Here is a 6,000-nt window from a genome sequence, read left to right as displayed (position 1 = left end):
GGTCCCCGCCTCCGCGCGTCCAGCCCCCACCTCCCATCTTCTTCCCACTTGGAGAGTGGAGAGGGTGGCGGAAGGGACCTCACGGGGAGTGCCGTGTCGCAGGTCCACTGGCTTCTCCTGCGACGCCTTTCTGCGTCGTCGCCTGGTGCTTCAACCCCCGGAGCCCAGATTACGTGTCGTTGTCTCGGGTACCTTCTCCTCCGTCTTGGGGCTTCTTCCCCAGACGCTTCATTGCTAGCGAGTCCTGCTGACAAACCGGGTGTCACTGCGTTCATCGGGTTCCTTTAGTTTTTCCTGCAAGGAAAGAGGTTCACATACCAACCACCTGTACATTGTGTAGTTCTTAGACTGGAAAAGATGTGCGAAGTTTCTAGTGCTGATAAATGAGTGCACAGCCTTGTTTGAGCTGTGGAGTTTAGGCCCCAGGTGGGCCTGTCATTCTCCTTGCGGGGGTCTTTCCCCTGCGGGGAATGATGGGGAGGGAAAAAGATGAAAGTGAGATTGTACTGAGTCATTGAAATGCACCGGATGAAATCCCTACCTTAAGGGAAGCTCTCATTTCTGAAGTCTGTAGTTCATTGTACATCTCATCAAAGACAAACACATACACAACGCTGGATTTTTAAATTGTTACTTTTGAGTCAGTCTGAGACTTTTGGTTCAGGCCATAAGCGCATACGGCTCTTGCGTGATGTGCTTTTTATGTATATTAGATGTTGGTTAAACCCAGGCAGTTTTTTTCATCTGATTTTCTTCAGGAGGCACATTGTTTGATGGAAAGGGCATCATTGGGAGCCAGAAGACCCGAGTTCAGTCTCTTTTGCTCTTGATTTTTTGTTGTTGTTGAATAAATTATTTTTCTTATAGAGAAAGGGTATATCTGGAATTCTTGGGCTCAAGTCCTGCCTCGGTCTCCCAAAGTGCTAGGATTATAGGCATGAGCCACCACACCTGGCCTCTTTTGTTCTTGATTTTATGACGTTGGGAACATCATATAGTTGGGTTTTCATTTTCATCATCTGTAAAATGAGATGCTGGGCAAACTATCTTTTTGGGCTGAAACTTGGGGTTTTGAGAAACCAAGTTACTGTATTCCATGGCATCCTAAGATGCCATTTGTTGTAAAAGGTACCATTATTGTATGTAGTACTAAAAAAAAAAATGCTGCCACTTAAGACACTGCTTGAGACTCCATTAAGAGATGTCATAATGTATAAATGTGCATCATATTGGTGAAACTAGCTTTTACTAATTGTTTAATGCTGTGTGGCATTTTACAAGTGTTTTTTCATGAGGTCTGCGTTCCAGAAAAAGCACCGAGATGACAAATTATAGCAAACTCTTGGAGCGTTTCAAGTATTAGCAAATCTTTTGCTTATAATTTTTGATAATTAAACAACTGAAAAAGTTTCAGCTACTTTGATAAAACTTTTTAGGGCTTTTTAAAAATTCAACAGCTTTTGGGATACAAGTGGTTTTTGGTTACATGGATGAATTATATAGTGGTGAATTCTGAGATTTTAGTAGGGCTAATAATTTTCAAGGAGAGAAAAAAACTATCTTTTTCTGAGAAGAGATAGCTAATCAGCATCCGTGCCATAAATCTGCTGGCAAGTAGTAGTGTTCCACCTAGAAAATACTATATTTAACCATTAAAATTTTACTTGTTTTACTCAGGTTTTTTGTTTTCCTAATATGGGCTGAGTGATAAGATTTGTTGGATTACTATATTTACGGTAAAGTGGTGGGTTCTTTGTGGCACTTCTGAAATATTTTTTTTCCTAAATGCAGACCTACAGATAGAAATGAAGGAAGGAAATGCAGATTTAAAGATAATAATTTTTTGATAAAATATGTGATTGTTTTATCCCAATATAGGGAACGGTGACAGAATTTGTTTCTAATAATTTTTTTTTTTTGGCCTTGAAACTCAAAAGTTTAAACTAACAACAATCCAGGTTACTAAATAGATTAAGTGTACATCTAATGAGAAAAGACTAGTCTTTTGACATTACTTATATTGCTAAAACTTAGGCACTCTTGTACATAAGGCCTTCTGTATAAACATAGTACATGAAAATATCGTTTGCATTTAATGGCAAGAAATCAGGCCCAATAATACTGGGAATTTTGGCAAGGAAGATGAATAAATAACAATAACAAAAGCACATGCACAAAGTATGGTGATGAAGCTAATATTTCTTCCTGGCTGGAAATAATTATAATGGAACTTTTAGAGATGGAAGACCGAGGTCTACTGTACTAATATTTTTTCAAATTTGAAAGATCTCAAACTCAGGAAAACCTTAAGTACAGTTCACACCTAAAAACATGAAGATTTTTTTTTTTTCCAGTCAAATTTGGATAGAAAATAGAGTATTCATGAAGGGCCAACTTTTTGTATTCGCAGGTTCCACAGGGCCTACTGTGGGACTTTATGTATGGAGTTTTGTATACATAGCGGTCCTGGAACCAATCCCCTGCTTATATTGAGGGATGACTGTATTTATGTGTGAATGATGTGATTGAATTGCTTCACCTATCATTGAATACAGATAAAGTAAACATCGTACACCTAAATGTAATTCCAGAGGCCGGACGCGGTGGCTCACGCTCATAATCCCAGCACATTGGGGGGCTAAGGCAGGTGAATCACCATAGGTCAGGAGTATGAGACCAGCCTGACCAACATGGCGAAACCTGGTCTCTACTACTAAAAATATGAAAGTTAGCTGGGTATGGTGGCAGACGCCTGTAATCCCAGCTACTCCAGAGGTTGAGGCAGGAGAATCGCTTGAACCGAGGAGGTGGAGGTTGCAGTGAGCCGAGATTGCAGCCATTACACTCTGGCTGGGTGACAGAGACAGACTCTATCTCAAAATAAAATAAAGTAAAAGTAATTCCAGCTCTTAGTTTTCTTGATTACAGCTCTGTAAGGTATTTGATTAAATTTATTTTAGATTTAGACTTTTTAGCTTGTTAATATTTGAAATCATAATAGCACACTACAGATCAGGTTCTTGAAGATGTTATAAAGAACTGTAATAGTGAATTTGTCAAGTATGGCTACTAGTAACTTGTAGATTAGTTACCACGTTTTTCATTTGTGTTAATGCACATTAGACAATTTTGTGGTAAGCATTTCTCAGTCTTCGTGTTCTAAGTCCCATAAACTATGGAATTTTTTTTTTCCTATTCTGTATTTTTTGGTTTTTTTGTTTTTGTTTTTGAGACAGAGCCTCGCTCTGTCACCCAGGCTGGAGTGCAAGCGCGATCTTGGCTCACTGCAACCTCTGCCTCTCAGGTTCAAGTGATTCTCCTGCCTCAGCCTCCTGAGTAGCTGGGATTACAGGCGTGCACCACCACGCCTCACTAGTTTGTATATTTTTAGTAGAGACAGAGTTTCACCGTGTTGGCCAGGCTGGTCTCAAACTCCCAAACTCAGGTGCTCTGCCTGCCTTGGCTTCTCAAAGTGCTGGTATTACAGGCATGAGCCACCGTGCCTAGCCTTGTTTTGTATTTTTTTAAGTCAAGTAAATATGCCAGTTAAGTATTTTTATGTGCTTACATGTGTACCTTTCTGATAGTGTATTAATTTGAGGGTGCACAGGAGAAAGCAGATTTCAGACGTGAAAATGTAAGGATGGCTTCATGGCCAGAAGGGAACTTGGTAAGGTAGATAACCTGTTAGAGTAGAGTACCTTTTTTGTTTGAGGAAATGTACTTACGTAAATCTAGTTTTATTTTTAAATAAATCTTAGGGAAAGAACTATTATGACAGTTCTAAGGACTTTAGGGTAGCAAAGAATATGAGGCAAGATAATTCTCAGCAGAAAAAACTTCCTAATAATTTCATAGGATCAAAAATCATTTTTTGCAACTTCTTCAGTGACAATGATAGAGAAGCTCTGATAGGAATTCTTCAGTTTTTGAGGAGAATTTGTGGCATATACATTTATAAAAGCATATGTAATAAACATTATAAAATAATCCCATTATATCCCACAATTAATGGGACATTAACCCATTTCTTTGAGGGTGTTTTTTTATTTTTTAAAGACATGGTCTTGCTCTCTCACCTAGGCTGCAGTGTAGTGGTGATAATAGCTCACTGCAGCTTGGAACCCCTGAGCTCAAATGATCCTCCTGCGATGGGCTTCCAAGGTGCTGGGATTACAGGTGTGAGCCACTGTGCCCAGCCTCGTTGAGAGTTGTAAACAGCCACTTTTTCTTTACTTATACTTTAGAAAAACCTTGGACATAGCAGTAAGTAGATTTTGACTATTGCTGGACCTTAACCATCTGCCAGTCAAAAGAAGGCATCTCATCTAATGATTTTGAGATGTCTTAGGGACTTCTATTGCTAAAGGATGTGATAACTTGGGTAGGCTAACAGTAGCTTGGATAGGCTGATAAGCTAATGAGTCCTTTTTTCCTTTTTCTTTTTTACTTTTTATTTGAATGTAGTGTTAAGAATATTGTGTCTTGAATTTAGGAAAGAGTAAAAGTGACACTAGTAAGGCAGAAAAGGATTAAACACTGAGAAAGTAAAAAAACCAGGTGAACAGGTTTTTGAAACCAACCTTGGTGATGGAAATTTACTGGCTTTACAAAAAAGAGAAATACTGCAATGGCTAATAACATCAATCCTTCCATTGTTGAATCAGAGACCTTAGGATGGATACTGCATGGATAAGCTAGAAATAAGATAATTTTCTTTCCAAAAGGATTGTTACTATTACACTGATGATATAATGGCTGTTACTCTTAATAGAGTAGGGTGAGCCAGAGTATCCATGTATAGAATAGGTATCTGCTTGAGTATGCTTTTGTAAACTGTCTTTTAGTACACTATGAACAAAAGGACATAACTTTGGAACTAGATAGTTTGAATCCCCAGCTCCATCCCTTCAGGCACCTTCAACTTCTCTAAGACTTGGTTTCCTCACCTAACTTGACTTAAGTTTAAATATAAAATTTTCTAGCCTAGTGCCTGATTATTAGTAGGCATTGCTACCAATACTGTTTCTGGTAGAGATTTAAGTAATAATATTTTAAGGGTTTTAGAAGGAGTCCTTGGTTAATATCTATCATACATTTATATAGAGAGTTTCATAATCTCACAGTAAAATGTTTTAAAAGTAAAACATTTGGGCCGGGCATGGTGGCTCATCCCTGTGATCCCAGCACTTTGGGAGGCGAGGCGGGTAGATCACAAGGTCAGGAGATTGAGACCATCCTGGCTAACACGGTGAAAACCCATCTCTACTAAAAATACAAAAAAAATTAGCCGGGTGTGGTGGTGGGCGCCTGTAGTCCCAGCTACTGGGGAGGCTGAGGCAGGAGAATGGCATGAACCCAGGAGGCGGAGCTTGCAGTGAGCTGAGATCACGCCACTGCATTCCAGCCTGGGCGACAGAGCGAGACTCCATCTCAAAAAAAAAAAAAAGTAAAACATTTGGAGTCCTCATTACTAATAGAAAAAGAAGGAAAGTTTCTATTTACAGGTAACATGATTATTACACTTGTCAGGCAAAAATGTGAGAACTAATAAGAGTACAGCAAATTTTCTGGATCTAAGATCAGGCAAAGGCCAGGCGCAGTGGATCACTCCTGTAATCCCAGCACTTTGGGAGGCTGAGGTGGGCGGATCACCTGAGGTCGGGAGTTCAAGACCAGCCTGACCAACATGGAGAAACCCTGTTTCTACTAAAACCACAAAATTAGGCAGGCGTGGTGGTGCATGCCTGTAATCCCAGCTACTCAGGAGGCTGAGGCAGGAGGCTGAGGCAGGAGAATCGCTTGAGAGCCAAGATCTCACTATTGCACTCCAGCCTGGGTGACAAGAGCGAAACTCCATCTCAAAAAGAAAAAAGAAAGAAAGAATCAGGTAAAGTCAGTAGCATTCTTGTTTCATCAATATTGAATTAGATTATTAAATTTCAAATAAGTCCTGTTTATGTATAGCCACCAAACCTATTCAGTAAGCAGGAATAAAAC

At 39.6% G+C, this 6,000-nt stretch overlaps 1 protein-coding gene across 1 annotated transcript in view; it reads left to right on the top strand.

The window, feature by feature from the left end:
• The window catches only part of ZFR (zinc finger RNA binding protein), an 89,464-nt gene that overhangs the window by 1,302 nt on the left and 82,162 nt on the right, over positions 1-6,000 (top strand). The gene's annotated exons all lie outside the window — the stretch shown is intronic.

This window comes from Colobus angolensis, unplaced genomic scaffold (assembly GCF_000951035.1).
Source record: "Colobus angolensis palliatus isolate OR3802 unplaced genomic scaffold, Cang.pa_1.0 Scaffold341, whole genome shotgun sequence".
Lineage (NCBI taxonomy): Eukaryota > Metazoa > Chordata > Mammalia > Primates > Cercopithecidae > Colobus > Colobus angolensis.
Note: the sequence above shows the minus strand (reverse complement) of the source record. Positions and strands in the feature narration are given on the sequence as shown.